The following is a 19,223-nucleotide window of genomic DNA, read 5'->3' as shown; positions in this document are numbered from 1 at the left end:
GTTTAGTCACTACTGAGTTGTGTGTGTCTCTGGAGGAGCTTTGTCAAGTATCCCTGATAATATCACCCAAATTATCTCAGCTTGGGCTTGAAGACCAAAAATATAAACTGGGGTTGTTAAGATTTAAAAGTCGTGGGCATTTAGGCTACCAGGTGGAAAATCCAACAAAAGACACTATTGAGCGTTACGCAAAGTGTCTGATTCAGCATTATTCCATAGCCATAGCTTAGCCATATTCAAAAACATGAACAGTAGCCTTCTTCAGCAGTATTAAATTGCTGAAGTACTCTGTTAAGATGACAAATGAACCCAAATCCCAAAGGGATTATTTTCCTCTTTGGACACTGAGTGTCTCTGCCCTGCCAAAGTGTTTCCAGTAAGCCTCATTAACTAACCACACAAAGTGCTTTATGAATGGGTTAAAATAACACAAAGCATAGCTTCAAGCTAAAACTCTCCCCTGTGTATTTTTTAAAAACGTAATTGCACCAAACCCAGAAAAACACCTCTTTCTAGCAGTTTCACAGTGTTTTCATTCTGTTTTATGAGGTTTGGTGACTTTGGGAGTTCCTGCTGTGACGCTTTGAAGCTTAGAGAACCTGCTGAAAACATGTTTGGACACACTTGGCATTGACATATCTGGCATCAGTAGAGGGAAAAGAACCGATCTGCATGTAACATGGAGACCGAAGGCTTCCTATTGGTTTGGCACAGTCACTCCAACCTCTATTATAGGAGTTTTTCTGTCCTCAGAATATTCAGCAGAAATCGTTATCTGTTTCATCAATTTTAAAGGAATTGTGTCTTCTCTGTTCTTCTTGATGCCATATAGTGCTGTATTGCCCCGAATATCAATCTTAACCTGGCAATGGAAAAAATTTTAACTTGTGAAAATACTCATGTCACCTAAACAGTATTATAATACTGCAAATATTGGTGAGGTTAAGGTTAAATAAAAGCACATCAGGTGTGATTTAATCATGCAAACAATGGATGACTGTATGGAAAACAAATGGAAATATGACATTTCTATTTGTTTCTTGTATTCATTTGAGGAAGGTTACAGTCTCTTCATCGCTCCATAGAGCTGATGTTTTTGTCACATACTTCATGTAGGCCTAAGTCTGTTTCCATTGCACTTTGCATGTTGCTTTTATTTATAAACCAACTTTTCCACCTCAGCCAAGCTTAACTCACTCAGGTTTTCCATGTGCAAATTGAAAATGCGCATAAAAATAAGTAGACGGAAACACACTTAATCCCGTGGAATAGTGACAGGCAGGGGAATACAAATTAAAACCAGGAAATTAGTTAAATCTTAAATATCAATACTGTATATTAAAAATGAAGAAAAATAGATATAAAAGTAGAATGAGTTATGATAAAATGATGAATTTTCCTGTTCTCCTAATTATTCTTGTGTATTATAGTTAATTTGCGTTGATGGAAATCTCATGTTTGCAGCACAGCTGATAGAAAAGCAGGTTTATTCACAATGTGAATTAGCTGCTCTGCCCCCCCCTCACACACACACACACACACACACAGTGTGCCAGCTCGGTGTGTAGTTGGGTGTGGGCCATGACGCTTGCTGATGGTTAACATGTTGCATCGCAGCGTGACTTTCTGAAACAGCAGCGGGTTGCTCAGAGCTGATGACGCCTTTCAGGACTATGAATAACACACACACGCACACACAACACACAGAAAGGAGTCCACCTTGTGCGTCACACCGATTATGAATGCCAGCAGCCCCTCTCCACCACGTTCATGTCTTTCCTCTCTCTCCCTTCTCACACTACAGTCAGGACAGCAGAGTCGTCATCTGCTCGCTCATGCTGTTGGATGAGAATTTCTCCTGATGCATCCAGAGAAATTAAAATAAACAAAAATAATAATACTACCATTTGGTCTCATTGGCTTTATTTTAATTTTCATAATTTTAATTATTGGAGGTAATCTCATAAATCTCTAATCTGTAATGTTTCCTAAACCTCCTACTGATGTCCAACATTGTACCATACATGTGGGAAAACACTATCTGCATGTTTATTGAATATTGATGTTTGATGATGTTTGTGCTCATCAGCATTTCTTTGTTATAATGTTATCTGATGCCACAATCTTCCAATCAGTTTCCTCTCATTAAGTGCAATTGATTTCCTGCAACCTCGCAACTCCCAGAAACTCTAGCTAGCTGTTTCCCAATTCTTCACTACCCACCAATTTTATATTGTAATAATATATTGTTTATTTTCTCATTTTATACCAACAAGAAATGACAGATGTGCCAACTGCAACTTTATACCACCTCCCAATCAAACTCAAATGAGAAATGTAAAATATTTTCTGGAGATTAATATTTAATTATTTTTCTTTCTAGAGCTGTTTCATCACCATCCACATAGAAATATTTTGCAGTTTTCTTTTGTGCATTGCATGTGGAACAACACTGTACTCTGACAGTATTGGAAAAAGGGTCTGCACATTACTTTCCCAGTGTGAAATACCTTTACTTTGAATTAGTGTATTATGAAAATGGGACAAACTACAAACTTCACAACAGTGTCCATCTTTTCTCCTTTGGATAGGAGAGTGCTTCCAAAGATCTGTACTTCTATCTCTCAGATGGGAAAATGTATTTTCTTAATAATTCAGTGGCTTGAAAATTTGGATAACAAGCTAACAACATCCCAGTTATTTGTAAGATCAACTGTGTGATTTAACCACCCAACACCTCTTTCAAATGGCACCAACTGTTGTAAGAGTGAACAGGACTTAAAAGCAGAGTTAAAAGTGCATTTTCTCTTCATCAGATGGGTTTTCAAAGGCAGGAAAACAAATTAAAAAACAAGAGTAGAGGCTGAGGCAGGCAGCTGAGACAGTCAGACAACAAAGAGCACATGAGAACTGCTGTTCAGAGTTAACACAGAGCAGCTGTGTCAGCAGGTGAGTCAACCCTAAGCTTAATCATCCTCAAACAATGGACTTGCTTTTTCTTTAGGGGTTAGTGTTAGCGTGCTATGATTTAGAGTTATAGATAAATCCTTTAAAATGAATATAGAGTTATATAAGAGCTATTTTGGTACTCTTGCCAGTCCCTTTACAAAATAACGTAAAAATGGTTGCAGTACAGTGAATCTTCCATGCATACATGCAAAGAGAATCAGAATTAAGACCTCCAACTCCCCCCCCCCCGCTGCACAAAAAGCTTTACTCTGTTTCTTTTCTTAATATTTTCATCAACTGTTATTTTTTTCCTAAACTTGGTGGAACCTCACAAGCCAATTACAATAAGATAAGAAACAAATGTTAGGCAACACATTATCTGAATTTTAATTATTTCCATTTTAGTGTTAAAAAGTTGCATTTCGCATCTTTAATATTTAAAATCAAATGTATTTTTTTTTCTGTTAGCACATTTCATAAATCACACACTTTTTTAAATACCCCCAATGGCTTAAATGAAAAGATTACCTTATGCACATTTATCCAACTCAATGGGATTATGCAGCAGAAACATTTTATATAAAAATAATATGGTATGAACTATATTGTTGTGTTCGTGGTGGTGGATGAGAGAGGTGATTATATTCTTGTTGGACTGGAAGTTTTCATTTTCAGAAAAACAAAACTGAAACTATGTCATTATTCTTTTTTTTTTGACACTTAACCATGAGCTATTTTCACAAGATGAGCACACTAGAAAGACATTTCTGATTACGGGGCATAAAGAGCTAAACACATGCATCTTGGAGCTCATATTTGACACATAACCCTAAATCTAATTCTAACCATAAAATCAGCATTATTTTCTACAGGTAAGTCCCAATAATGTCTCAAAATGTCCTCACAAAACCTGTGCACTGTCAAGAGTTGGTGCTCACAAGAATAGCTTAACTTGACTGCGCGCACACACACACACACACACACACACACACACACACAGAGTCAGGCCTTGGCAGAGTTATCACCCCTGTCACAGTCTCTCCATGAGCCCTGGCTCTCAATGTAACACTGGACAGTTTCAAGGTACAAACATGTGCAGGTGTCTGCGTGCGTGTGTGTATGTGTGTGTGTGCAGGCAGGTACACTATGTTCCTGGATGTGTGTGTGTGTGTGTTGTGTTGTGTATAAGTTGCATGCATACTGTGGGCACATGTACTTGGATTTGTGTGTGTGTTGGTGTGAGTTTATTGATGGTGTTTCTTAATATTGGTGAGTGTAATAAGTCTTCTGCAGGACACACACACACACACACACACACACACGATGACGACCATCAATTCAGCTGATGTCTGCAAGAAAGGGAAGGGGTGTGTTGGATCATAAACGGGTTACTTTTATAGTCTCTTTGTGTGCGTGTGCAATTTAAATTAATGCTGTCTTCCCCCTGACTGTCCAGGAGGAAAGCTTTCAACTCCTTCAACCTTCACACACACACACACACACACACACACTTGACCTGAATCACAGCAGTTGCTGCTCCAGCCACAAGCCTCAACTGCTGTTGACACAGCCTGCAAGGCATTGTGGGTAATGTCACTCCTGTAAAGACCCAGTCTGCACACGCTCTGTCATGGCACCGAGGAGGTCGAGAGGAGAGTGTTTATTGCCAGGATAATAAATCACAAAGACATCCAGTACGTCCACTGTTGAAGGTGAAAACAAATCAGACTTCAGACAGACTTTAAAGGAACATTCTGGTTTGTTTTTGCAGTTTTGACCATCATTTTTATTGGCAATGATTAAAACAAGTTGTAATAAATCTGAATTATCCTTGAATTGCAACAAAAATATTCAATTTCTTTCTCCAGTAGTTGCTATTTCTTCAGTTTTATTTTTATAACACACAACTGTCAGCACACTGTGACATCTGATTATCTTGTTCCTTATTTCACAACAAGCACACATCCCTGATGTGTTATCACCTAAAATACATTTTGTATGGCCAATTTATCAGCAAACAGCTGCCCACTGACACATCCAGCTAAGAGCTAGAAGTCATGTTTCTGTCCATCTGATGAATGTAAGTGCAATATTCACTCTCTTTTTACCCCAGGTTTGTTTTTCCACCAGTTTCTGAGACAAATATCTGGGGCTTCAACTGCTTGGCAGGTGGTGTACACGTGGGATATAAGTGGTTCAAGGCATCAGTATGCTTTAAAAAAAGTGTTATGGCACCAGTATATTCCATCAGAACTGCTTGTCGGATGGTCATTTACACATTTACACTCCATGCTGTGATTGGCCAGCTGTGTAGTGGTAAGAAAGGATTTAAACTTGCCCCTTTGGGACTGAACCATACAGTAAATATGCCATGAAAACAAAACAATGCGCAAAGAGAGTTGGTGGTAACTTCTCTGTGACTCACTCCTCTGACATTACTTCCATCCATCCATCCATCGTCAACCGCTTATCCTGCGTACAGGGTCGCCGGGGGGCTGGAGCCAATCCCAGCTGACATTGGGTGCAAGGCGGGGTACACCCTGGACAGGTCGCCAGTCTGTCATTACTTATAATATTATTATAATATATATACAGTATATTGCTTGGTGGAGTTTTTACTGTGAAGTTGACCTTGCTAATAATAACATACACAAAAAAACAACCCAAACTGCCACATGACTGTATGTATGTCTTATCCATCCATCGTCAACTGCTTATCCTGCGTACAGGGTTGCGAAAGGTTGGGTGCACCCTGGACAGGTCGCCAGTCCATCGCAGGGCCACACATAGACAAACAACCTATCACATTCAGACACCAATTAACTTATCCTGCATGTCTTTGGGTGGGGGGAGGAAGTCAGAGCACCCAGAGAGAACAAGGCCAGGGCAACCGGGGTTTGAACCCACAACCACTGCACCACCGTACCGCCCAATTAGCTCTTATGTGCCTTTTAAAGGAAATAAACAAAAATAATGCCATCCGTTACATGATGATTAGATCAGTAACCATATGTTATTTACAGCTTTAAATAGTGCAGAACCTTTTGAATTTTTTTAGGGAGTAGAGAACGTGTTTTTGGCCGTCACGTTGGACTGGCACCATCCACCTCGCTGTGATGAACAGTCTGGATGATGGGAAGCTGCCAACATGGCCACCTGGAGGACATCCAGATGGAGAGGATCCTGAGAGACTATTCAGAGCTCAAGTCTGTGGTGGACACTGTCATTAAAAAAGCTTTAGGTTGAAGCCTGTAAACAGGTAATGTGTGACATGTTGTAAAATGTCTGTGAAGGTTCTCAGTCATCCAGGTCATAGTTATCCAACGAAGGTTGAGGTCAAGGGCAGCTGGACTTGGTTGAAGATACTAGAAGACGTTTCGTCCCTCATCCAAGAGACTTCTTCAGTTCTGACTGACTGGTAGGGAAACTCAGCTATTTAAACGTCTGATCCTGTCTCTTAACACTGCTTTGTACCTCAAGAGGCAAAGAGAGCTCATGTTTGGATGCATCTGTAACTTGCAGAATAGCTGAGTGTTTCCTCCTCCTCCTCCTCACCACATTAAACCACATTTACAACTTCTGTTTAACTGCCCATATGGAGAGTTTTGGTTTTGTAATTTAAGATGGATTTTTTTTTTAAATCAAACATCTGGCAGCATACAGCAGATAAATAACAAATATTATTTCCATAGAGGGGGTCGGTCTGCGGCTCTGCACTGGCTTCTAACTGCCACCACAAACAGGATGGGCAGTTCTGGTAAACAACCAGCAAACATACGGCAGTAAACAACTTATCTGCGTCCACATTTGGAACTTGTTAGACATGGACCTGATTCACTTACACGCACACACGGGACAGATAAACAAATTACAGATACACTAGTGATTCACAGATTACACCTGTTGTTCATGTAATTTAACCCAGAGCTGGAGTAAAACTAAAAAGGAGACAATCAGCAGTTTCTCAGGCAGCCTGATGCCAGCTGCTACCTGGAAATCCTTGGCCGGTTGGAAAGTGAGCAATCATGTTTTCAATTTTACTTTCATGTTTGAGGTGCGGTTTTTGTCCTTTTGATGAAATAATGGTTTTGATCCCAGTGTCCTCATGACTCAGGGTGCTTTATGGGCTCTAAGTTTCTTGATGCACTTCCAGGAAAACAGAAGGAAAACATTTCTCAATTCTTCCAAATGACCACATGTCTGGGTGCAGAACATCAGCCTGCCAACAGGGGTCAGTGTGCAGCTGTGGTCACATCTGCTCCTCTCTTATTTCATCTTTCCTTTTTTCTCTATTCTTATTTTTGACATTATAGTGGGGAGGACCTCTTTGGTTTTCCTCTCCTCTCTCCTTCTTTCTCACCTGGTTTCCACAACGCTCTCCTCTCGTTCTTTTTCCATTCTCTTTTGCCTCTTCAATTTAAACTCATAATCTCCTCTTGTTTTGGAAATAATAGGAGACATGTTTTTGCTATTTGTCCTCCCACCTATGGATTGCCCTTTCTCCACGTCTCATCCTCAAACATGAAGAGCTTCCCATCGCCCATGTTTTTCTGTCTCCTCATCTTGTTTTTCCTCTTCGTCTCCTGTCCTTTATCCCCTTGGAGATTATAGAGGAGCTTTCTAGGCTTTTCTTCTCTCCTCTTGTCCTCTTTTACATCAAATATCGAGAGGTTTCATTGTCTTTTCACTAGCTTTTGTCTTTTCCCATCATTCTAACATCATTTCATCTCTCCTCTTGGTCCGTCCTTTATCCTCTCCTCCACTCCTGCCCGTCTTGGAAATTATAGAGGAGGAAGGTTATCTCTCTTCATAAACCATCTCTCTGTCTCCACCTTTCTTCTAATAATTTATAAAGAAACAAGAGGTTCTTCTGTGTCTTTTCCTTTCGCTTCATACTTGCCTGGTATGCCCACTTCTCTTCCTTCTCTCCTGTCTTACTGTTATTCAAATTCTTTTGCTTTCAGCTGTCTATTCTCCCCCCTTCACCTCTTCTCATCTCTCCTCCTGTCTTTTATCCTCTCCTCTTGTTTTGGAAATTATAGGGCGGAGTTTTCATGGTTTTGTCCTCTTCTCTACTCCCAACCTCTTCTCCTTTCACCATTTTTCATCTCACCTTGGCCTCCTCTTTCCTGTCCCCCTTTGTTTGTACTGATAATTTAGAAGCTGCTAGTTTCTTAGCTCCTGCCTTCTCCCATACTCTCGTTCTAACCTGTATTTTACACCAGTGTCCTCCTTTGTCTTACTACCCTGTTCTTAAAATATTAAGTGTTAATTCTATTTTATCTTCTAATTTTTTTTTTATCTCATCTCTAGGAAGGTGTTTTGAGTTTGTCCTCTTCTTCTTCCCGCCCTTCTCTGTCCTTTAGACTGCTTGTTGTTTCTCTAGCTCTCCATCTTCCCAATTTTTATTTCACCTCATCTCTTCTGTCCTTTGGTCTTTGACTCTTTCCACTTGTTTTGGAAATTAGTATAAAGATTGTGCTGGTTAGTTTGTCCTCTCCTTTGCTCCCTTGTTCTGTCCTTTTCTTTCACCTGCCCTCATAATTTAATAAAAACTTAGAGGTTCTGCTGTTTCTCCCCTCCCCTCCCCTCCTTCCTGGTCTCTACGCTTTTATTTACTTCTCTTTTTGACATTGTTCTTAGATTAAGAGTTTCCAGAGTTTCTCTGGCTTCATCTCTTTTTGTCTCTCCTCTTCTCCTCTGTCCCTATCTTTACTCCACTCCCCTTGTTTTGGAAATTATAGAGGAAGATGATGTCCTGGGTTTGTCCTCTCCTCAACTCCCCTCTCATTTAATTTCATCTCCTGCCCTCCCTTCCTGTCCTCTCTTCTTCTCTTCCCTCATCTTGTATTTCCTTTTGTTTTTGAATATATTAGAAGTTCATTATACTTTTTTTGCTCCTTTCTGTTTTTGCATCACATCTTGTCTTCTGACCTCCTTTCTCTTTCTTCTTCTTTGTCTTGATAATTTAGAAATAACAGACTCCTCTCCTGTTTTTACTCTCTTTTCTCTCGGTTCATTTCACCTCCTCTCCTCTCCTCTTTAAAAGACCAAAGAATTCATTTTAGAATAGTTCCTACTGGCATCTCCCTTAGGAAAAAAACCCTATCCAAATTGCGGTATCTCAATTTTCATTTGAACACACACACACAGACACACAAGGTGCTAATTTCACCTTTTTTTCCCCACTGGCAGCTAAAAATGGAAAGTTGTTTATTCTAATGAACAGATGCCTCCATGACACACAAACACACACACATACATGCACACGCACAAAGACCACCCATGGCTGTGTGTGTGTTTCTATGCAAACACACCTAATTTTGTCTCACATCAAACACACGTGCATACACACTCAGGCATGTGTGTTTCCCAATAAGTTAGGCAGTGATCAGCTGCCACATTTCACTCTGGTGTTTGATGTGACGTTTCTCCCTCCTGCAGGGAGAAAAACTTGAATAATATTCTCAGACCGTCTTCTGTGCAGGAGAAAATGGATCTGTGCAGATTTCAAAGCTCTGGCGGAAACGTGGGATCACTCAGGCGGGGGGACAGACTAAACCACTTTTAGGCCAAATTGATCCTTTGTCAAGTCTCGCCTCTCATTCGCGCTCCTTGGTTACGGTTGCTAAGTAGGACAAACAATAGCCTTAGAGAGTCTATTTCCATTGAAAACACCTGTTGGTTTAATTGACTCGTATTTCTGTTTGTCCTCATTCAGCCAGTCCATTAAAAATGTCGTTTTAGTTCCTCGGGTAGCCAGAGAGACCAGTGATTCAACACCATCTTGATATTCAGGGGACTGGTGAAAACTCCATTGATATGTCTACCATGCGTGGTCTTCTGCAGTCACGTTTAGCTTTGTCCCATCAACAGTGCGCTTTCATGTGCTTCTCCATGGAAATTAGAAATGAAATACAAACTGTTCGAACACATCCTATTGAATGACTATATCCAAATAATGTGCTAAATTGAGTCTCATGTGCAAGAAACACATCAAACTGTCATAGCCAGTAAAAAAGATTTATAAGATGCAGTAAATACAATGAATGAACTATACACTTCATCTCAACCATATTAGCTGTCATTGCAGTAAAGACTAACTCACATTGGCAATGTGATGAGGTACGTCAACCCATAATTATGCAGTTTAAGATAGATGTCCTATTCATACTTCATGTTCATCAGCGCTCCAGAAAGGCAGCAATTATAAAACATTTATTGGTCATAGGTTGGATCATAAGTTTACATTTACATTACATTTATTCATTTAGCTGACGCTTTTTATCCAAAGGGACTTATAATTGCTATATATATATATATATATATATATATATATATATGTCAGAGGTCGCACGCCTCTGGAGCAACTAGGAGTTAAGTGTCTTGCTCAGGGACACATTGGTGGATGGGTCACACTGGGGGATTGAACCCGGGTCTCTCACACGAGTTCAATATTGTAATTACCACCTTAATTAAGGGAAACCCTAGCAAAGCAAACATTTGCTTACTTGTGAATGTCCAAACATATGCTAATCAGTGAGCTAACAGTCACATTAGAAACTAAACAACAAACAAAACTTACCCCTATTTGCATGCAAGCTTAGATCATTCAGAGTTAAACAATGAACTGGCTAAGTGGTTTTAGTGAGTGGCTGCAGTTACAACTGTAAATGAAATGTCCAGCATGTGATCTAATGGTATTGGTAATAATAGTAATAATTGCTGTTTTACACCACGTAATGAACCAGGTCTAAAATAGCTTCTATGCATTCATTATGACTGTAAAGGACTGGCAGAGTGGTGGTGGGAGAACACACAGAGATTTCAGTTAGGCCAAGACTAAAAAGTAAAAAAAAATCTCATGAGGTCAAGGAAAGATGTGAAGGAGAATTCACAAGGACTTCGGAAAAGATGACCGGAGGGCTCAGAAAATCCGACTGCTCTTTGCTTGGCGATGTAATTATGCAACAGCGGATGTTACTGACGTGACCTGCGGTGATGAAACTACAATTTTCTGAAGATGGACTACAAAAAACACATCTTTGACACTGCGCCCAGTGTTGTTTTATTGCAGGCTGTCTAACGGTGGACAACACGATGCAAAATATTAGGCTACTTCACACCAAGATTGCAAAAAGGCCTGTAGCGTACCAGTCACCAAATAATGGAACATTAAGAATGCTTGCTCACACTCACCCTCCTGCATATTTATCAACATGAATCCCAAATATTGAATGTAAACATAGTAATTCTCACAGAAGCATAACTGTGGCGAGAGAGAGGAGGTGCTAATCAAAAATCAATATGTGGCGGTCAGAGTTGATAATGTGGCAGGCCGCCACAAATAAATCAATGTGTGGGAAACACTGAGATGAAACATTACATTTAGTTTAGAGGTCATCCAGCTTGATCTTTGCCTTTATCTGTGACTGAAGTAAAATTAATTCATGATATTGTTGAACGCTGGCAATACATTGACCAAAAATAACTTATGCAAGCTGAGCATTTAACGTGAGCCTACAGGCTGCAACATTATTCTCACTTTGATAATTTTACAAGACTAGTAACACATCTCTTCTCGCATGGGTCTCAGTTACTGTTGACACTTCAAGACATATGCATTTTAGCAAGTTCTGGCATAAGAGAGAAAAGGCTTAAAAGCCAATGGTAACTTACATGGTGATCAACATCCTTTAATGTAGAACATTCTAATACAACACACTTTATAGCATATTTCAACAACCCGAAACATAAAGTAGTGTTGATACAGTATTAGATTAAAATAAAGCCAAAAGAAAACAAACCAAAAGGAACAAGAATTTGTGATTGTCTTACTCAAGTATCATAATGTGCGTCTGTATTGCAACAATTGTACTAAATGTGGTCAATGGATTTTATCGTTTGAGTTTGTGCATCGCTTTAAATGTTGCTGCCTCAAGGGATTGTGGGACGGCATTATCTCCTTTCCTTTCATAAAGGATGGTCTGGTGTACCCTGTGCTAAAGGAGATAAGAAAGGAAGCATTGAGGCTGGTTGAATTATCTAAGAGCTTAGCTTAGATAATTCAACCAGTTTTATCATGGCTGCCACTGAAATACTTTGAGGTCTATTCACTTAAGTTAGGAACCTTCCTAAGGAAAAAAGACTTTGACCGCAGCCCAGGTATGTTTTATTTGTAGTTGACATCAGACAAACAAGCAGTTCCAGCTGATTTTGCTGAGGAAGTGAAAAAACTATACAGAAAAAGTACATTATAAAAAACTTCAGGACATCCACATTAATCATGGATTCCAGTATGTCTGCACCTGCACTGAACCAACTTTTATGAACTCCCCTAAGGATCTTTCTACCTAGAAATAATAACAATATAGGTTTGTTGCTGTCCAGATCTTGTAAAATCAATGTAGATAACAGTACTAAGGTGTCGTACAGAAATTACCATCGGCTACCCACCAAATGTGGGTAAATTGTGGGCAGTGGTGGGTGAAATTGTTGACCTATCCGTCATTTTGTCTGAAAGGGAAATGCACAACAGAAAGACACATGTTGTCAGTACCTCTATCCCTGCCCCTTTAGTGTGACACAGTTTTCTTTTGTTTGTCTGTGTGGGCTTTATCACAGGAGTGGGATCAGGTGTGCTGGAGTTGGCAGCTGGCCATAATAATCATCAATTTCGTGTCAATCGGACATTCCAAACCTAAGATATGACATCACTTCCTGTTTTTAGCGTTTTTCACAAACATTTGTTAGCTTATGATTGAGACATTTTTTGTCAGATCAAAATTTCCTCTACAAACTTATCAGCTTGGTCCAGAGATTATCCTTGAGAAGTTTGGTGCCGATTGGACTTGCAGTTTCGGAGGAGTTAATTAAAATAGGTTTTTCAGTTTTTGCAAAAAAAAAACAAAAAAAAAAGGCATAAATGGACGTGGTCTATACCACGAGATTCAGCTCCTTCCCCCGAACACGTGGATATAAAGTTTTTTATATTTTTATATGCGCCTTTTTAGGCGGGAGTTCCAAGCCTAAACGCGTTGATCTTGCTTACAGCGCCCCCTAGAGGTAGAATTGTGCGGATTGTTGCGCCTGAGTTACTTTTGGGGCTGTGAACCTGCCCTTTGAGTGTCACGTCTGTAGCACTTACCTTCTAGGCTGCAGTATGAGTTTTAGTAGGAAGAACAAAATTAAAAACGAATACGATTCCAATATGCATTCGCGGGTTCCAAGCCCGCTGGTACTGGGAACCGCGATGCCTTGCATTCGCGGGTTCCCAGCCCCACTGTGGCTTGGACCCCTAATGGAGAGACATCAGTGGATGGGAAGGAGGGAAGGTGATCAGTCCTGAGAAGTCAGTGGAGACTAGGTCTTTAAATGGACGGCTTTTGGCTAGAGTAACTCTTCAGACCGTCCCCATAGTTCTCCTGCTCTCCAGTAATCATCAAGAGAAGGTCAAACTACTCCTGTACTCGGAATCCCCTCGTTAAGAGCCTACAATCCCCAGATCAACTGGTCCACAGGTAAACTCACTTCTTGGAGCACAGTTTGTCATGCTAACTGTTTGCATTCTGCCCAAACCCCAGCCTGTTCAGAGCCACTATCATGATCTTGCCCCTTTGTTCAGCAAACATCAGGACCCGTCTCTGCCACCTCACCACCCTTATGATTGTGTAATAGATCTCCAACCCGGTGCTTCCCTACCCAATGGCAGACTCTACAACTTATCTCTACCAGAACAAAGGACCATGCAGGCAACTGGATAATCCGTTCTGTCCCATTTTTTCTTTGTTGGTAAAAAAACATTGTTTTCTGCTTTTGACCCTCTCCATACAACCACTGACTTTACCAAACAGGATCTGTGAATTACTAGACCCCTAGCGCTCCCTGGTGTAAGCTCTTATTTCAGGGCGTCCAATACCAACGCTTTCAGAACAAGTGACAAAGCTTAGTTATTTGACGCTAAAGGTACCCTTCAGTATTGGACGCCCTGAGATGAGAATGCATTAGCCTATTCCAGCGTTGTATTATCAAAAGGCGTATGACTAACACAGCGATGTCATTTTGCGTGGTATTTCAACGCATTTTTTGCTTTTCGTGTGTCATTTCACGCTGGCTAGACTGCACGGACATCACTTGTGCAGAAACGGCACAAATTTTGCACCTAATGTCACAGGAAAAAGCACTGGGTGTGGGATTTAAATAGCCATGACAGTCCGACACTAAGGTAGAGGCGGGGTGGCGTGGTGGATAGTAAGTTGGTCCCTGACCCAGAAGATGTTTGGTTCCTGTGTGAAAGAAATATTAAATAAAAAGACAACATTCAGTTTGGTTATCATTTAAGTTACGTAGGTTGCGTAACTTACATGAGTTAACGTCATTAACATAGCTACATTGCATTAGCTATGTTGCAAAGTTAGCTACATAGCATTATTACTAACATAAGCTATGTTAGCTATACTACTAGCTAACTAATGATGTTAGAATTGACAGCCCCAACAAAGTCCCTTACCCTAACCTTAACCATCACAGGGGTGTGCGCCTAAACTGAAACCGGGTATTCCCCCAAAGTGCCAAAAGACTCTTAGTTTACAGGAGACCTATTATGCTCTGCCATATTTTGATTTATCTACAATATTACAATGTTGGATGGTCAAACATGTCCAAAGCTTTAAAAAATTAGGTTAAAGTATTTAAAAGAAATCCCTGTGAGCAAAACCTCAGATTTCCTCCTGTTCTGAACGCTGTTTTGAACCGCTTTTTCAACCAATGGCACCGTTTAACAACATATGGAGCCAGACAGAGCCATATGGTCATTTGCTCTCACAGCAACGGCACAGCAACCCTCAGTCTGCCTGTATTGCTAGCCTAGTAACATGTTTCAGGTCTTGGCCAATCAGAAGGCAGTGGGCTTTGAGAGGGGCCTTAAAGAGACCGGAGCATCTACAGCTTGTTTCAGACAGAGGCTGAAATGAAGGCCTACATGAAGGGCCAGTATAAGAGACAATATTTTTTTGAACTTTGAATCACACAAAGGTGCCATACAGGAGTCACACAACTACAATATAGCCCTGGAAAAGCAGTATAATTGGTCTCCTTTAACCTCACCTGCTTTTGTCAATAAGGTAGTTGCACCTAATTTCCATCATGTCTGGGTTCACTTTATTAGTGACACATGTTGTAAGGTTAGAGTATTGTGGCAATTGGCGCACAGGCCTGTGTTACACACCCACAGTGAGCAGTCAGCTCAGGAAATATCTATGACAGAAACCAAACTTTCAAACCAAACTTACCAGTACAAGAGGCACAGTCTGTCCTGAGTGACAGCCGGTGAGCTTGCCAGCAGCAAGTGTTGCTGGAGAATAACTTACTATTTTTTGTTTTTGCTTGCTAGGACGCAGAAGAGGAGGGCTGTGTTGAGATATGGACTGTTGTGGAGTCTTGAAATGAGATAAGGACTCATTCATTGGTGGTGGCACTGTGGCACGTTTTTGAATGTATAATATACTGTGGTGAACTTCAAGTTCTTGTGTGCTTTGAGTTTCTTGTCATCTGTCAGTACCTTTTCAAACACCTGGTTGTTAGTGATAAGTAAGGTGGAGTGATTGTAATGTACTGAAAGACACAGGTCCTTTGTGCATCAATGTAAAATTGCGTGTAAATATATTGAACATTGACAACATTAATTACATTAAAAGTGGCAGATAAATACTATTAGCAGTGTTGTTTGATATCTAGACTATCAAATGTACTTCTCAAAACTGAAATGAAGAGACTGTAAAGTGACCTCTGGCAGTCATAACATAATGACTGTACTCTCTCATGGTGGAAGTACCTGCTATTGTTATACTAACAATAAATTCTGTTATAGTGACGTTGACACAAGATACTGCGATTCACATTCTAGTGGTTTCTTTTAACTAAGAAGGCAGTCTTTTTAGAAGGCACTAACAACCTACTTTGTCATCTTGGTATGAGAACTTGAAAAACCACATTGAAAAAGGAGTCAGGTTTTCCAGGCAAGTCCAACTGGGAGGAGACTCTGGGGCAAACACAGAACACACTGCAGAGATCATTCAGTCCTGGGAATGTCAAGAGCCTCCAGGAGAATCTAGAGGAAATAGCTAGCGAGACAGACGTCTGGGCTACCTTAATTGAGTCTCCAACCTGGATGATAAGTGGCAGAAAATGGACAGATGGTTTGACGAGCTTTAATCTCATTATGTGTTTTACAAAATTCAATTTGTTGTTAAAATAAGTGATAGTGAAGTCCATTCTTTACATAGTGGTATACCGGCTTAACAACAGAATATTTTTAATACAACATTACTCATACAGCTTTATCTACAGTCTAAGAAGTACAACGTAAATCTCAACAGGTGAAGGCAACTACACAATCTTCTTCATTCATTGCTGGCTTGGCCTTGCATGACTTACATTTCCTTAAGTAGCTGCTTCTTAGTCTCTTTTCATTGAAGAAAAATCAAACTTCCAGTTACATTTTACTCTTTGTATGAGTAAAATTCAAAAAGAAAAAAAGACATAATACAAATGAATCTTTGGTAAGTCTGATCAAAAGGATCCAGTGAAAGATTTAGAACCATGACCTATAAAACTCTCCCTAACCTACTGCTTTTCCAGTCCTATATTGTAGTTCAGTGAGTCCTGTGTGGCAGCTTTGCATGATTCAAAGTAAAAAAAAATTTTTATATCTTATACTGGCCCTTTATGTAGGCCTTAATTTCAGCCTCTGTCTGAAACAAGCTGTAGATGCTCCGGTCTCTTTAAGGCCCCCCCTCTCAAAGCTCACTGTCTTCTGATTGGCCAAGACCTGAAACATGTAACCAGGCTGTCGTTGTTGCTGAGCGGTACAGACAGACTGAGCGTTGCTGTGCAGAGTAAATGACCATATATGGAACACCGGCTCTGTGTGACGTAGAACGGAGGAACAGGAGGAAATCTGAGGTTTTTGCTCACAGGGATCTTTTCTTCTAAATATTATAACTTATAGCTTTGGACATGTTTAACATGAACATTGTAACATTGTAGATGAGTCATAAAATATGGAAGAGCATAATAGGTCTCCTTTAAACTAAGAGTCTCTTGGTACTTTGGGGGAATAGGCTGTTTCAGTTTAGGCGCACACCCCTGTGATGGTTAAGGTTAGGGTAAGGGACTTTGTTGGGGCTTTCAATTATAACATTGTAGAGGAGTCATAAAATATGGAAAAGAATAATAGGTCTCCTTTAAAGAAAAGTATGAAGATGGTAAATATGAAGGATGAAGATAAAAAATGTTATTTATTCACACATGCTAGATTTTCTGACTTTTCTTTTCATAATCCATCAGAATTCAGACCTTTCACATTGTGAATGACATTATGAAAGCACAAATTCAGAGGGTTTCTAGTCACTAGACTTAATTTTGTGACTAACCTTGATTTGACAAAATCTAAACTTGCAACTGAACTTTGACTTTTATGTGTATGAGGCAGCAAGGAAAATGGCCCAAATGCAGACAAAATGGTGATATAAATGCTTTGAATCAAAAGTCCATACAGAACAAGCTGCAAAACCACAGGTTAACAGGAATGCTTCAGGTAAAAGGTACAGCCAGGCAGGCACAGGCTACAGATTTGGGTCGATGCTGCAACAACACAAAGCATCAAAGCAACATTGAAAATCTGGCCAAGAGCAAGTGAAAATGGGCTGGTATATACTGTGGGTGGTAATTAGCGGAATGAGGAGCAGGTGAGCAGGTTAATGTGGGAGTCAGGTTACTGGGACAGGTGAAAATGTCTGAGGGCATCTGGTGGATGGATGGAGAATGGCAAGTCTGGAGATCTAAGAAATGCAAGGATCTGGGGGAAGTGAGAAGTGGCTGGAGAAAGACAGAGCAACATCAAAACTACTGAGGCAGCCCGCTTGACAGGACTTAAGCATTTCTACTTGGAATGACCCTAAGGGGGAGAATAGCAATGTTGGGCAATAAATAGTAGAAGGGACACAATGTAAAAGCATTTACTTTGGTTTATTTTATTTGGTTGTTGGTAGTTTGTTTATCTGTTCTTATGTGGAGATGAAACTGGTTGTTTTGATTGATAAAATGATCATGCTAATATTATGATGATGTGGTGGGCCTTTCACAGTTTGTAATCTTTATTCATACAGTGTGTGAATAAACTACCCCCAGGAAAAATAAATTTGGCACCTGTAGTAGGGAAACAACTTTATCCCACCTCTGCACAAATTACAACCAACTTTTCTTATTTTTAAATACATAATAAACTCCAAGCCAATCTTGACTTAAATAAGATAAATTATTTGGAAATTGATCCAAGCCTAAAGCATGTTCTGCAAATATAAGAAATTATGACCATGGTTTAAAGACAAATCAGTTTTTGGTTGTTTACTTTCATTTTACTGCAATTTTGGTTAGCAATTTGGTTAATTACTTTTTGTTCAGTAATCATATTGCTATTATTGAAACTGGAGTAGTTCATAACAATAATCACTGCCAGATGAAGTAAAATTACTGTAAGATGCTCAACTCAAAAGAAAAAGGCAAAAATGTAATATGTGAAAAGTTTATATAAACTATGTGTTCAGGTTAAATACTATATGTGCTGCTTGTGGGGTCATCTGTAAGAAGAATCTTTTTAAAACATCCAGAGAAATCTCCTAAAACCTGACAGAAGGAGAAAACCCTGCTTTAGTTAATTACAGCTGGGAACAGCTCTAAACGTGGTATTCCCTTTTACACTTACACACACACACACACACACACACACACACACACACACACACACACACACACACACACACACACACACACACACACACACACACACACACACACGAGGTGTCCAACCACAGGCTGTTTGCTACTAACCATTAAGGCATGTAAACAAGCCGATTTGGGTGACACCCGACCAGAAATGAGAGCTTTCCCAGGGTGCACTAAGAGATCTGTCCCGTGTCGGTTGGGCTGCGGCTCTGACAGTGTGGCGGCGATAGCGTGAGTTTGCAAAATAACTCCCAGTTGTGAAATGATACGTTCAGCGACAACGTGCATAATTATTGCCTGCGAAATGCTTCATAATAAGTCATATTATTTCAAATGTGGGATAAGGAATGTCAATACAGAAGCAGCAGAGAATATATTAAGAGCTGGTGATCCCCACTGTTGTTTTTTCGTGTTTATATTTATAAGTGTGTCTGCTTTAAAAAAAAAAAGGCTGAAAAATGATGAATTTCATTTTGACTCCTTGTTTTCTT

This window comes from Micropterus dolomieu, linkage group LG10 (genome assembly GCF_021292245.1).
Source record: "Micropterus dolomieu isolate WLL.071019.BEF.003 ecotype Adirondacks linkage group LG10, ASM2129224v1, whole genome shotgun sequence".
NCBI classification, from domain to species: domain Eukaryota; kingdom Metazoa; phylum Chordata; class Actinopteri; order Centrarchiformes; family Centrarchidae; genus Micropterus; species Micropterus dolomieu.
The sequence above is the reverse complement of the archived record's forward strand: the minus strand, read 5'-3'. Positions refer to the sequence as shown.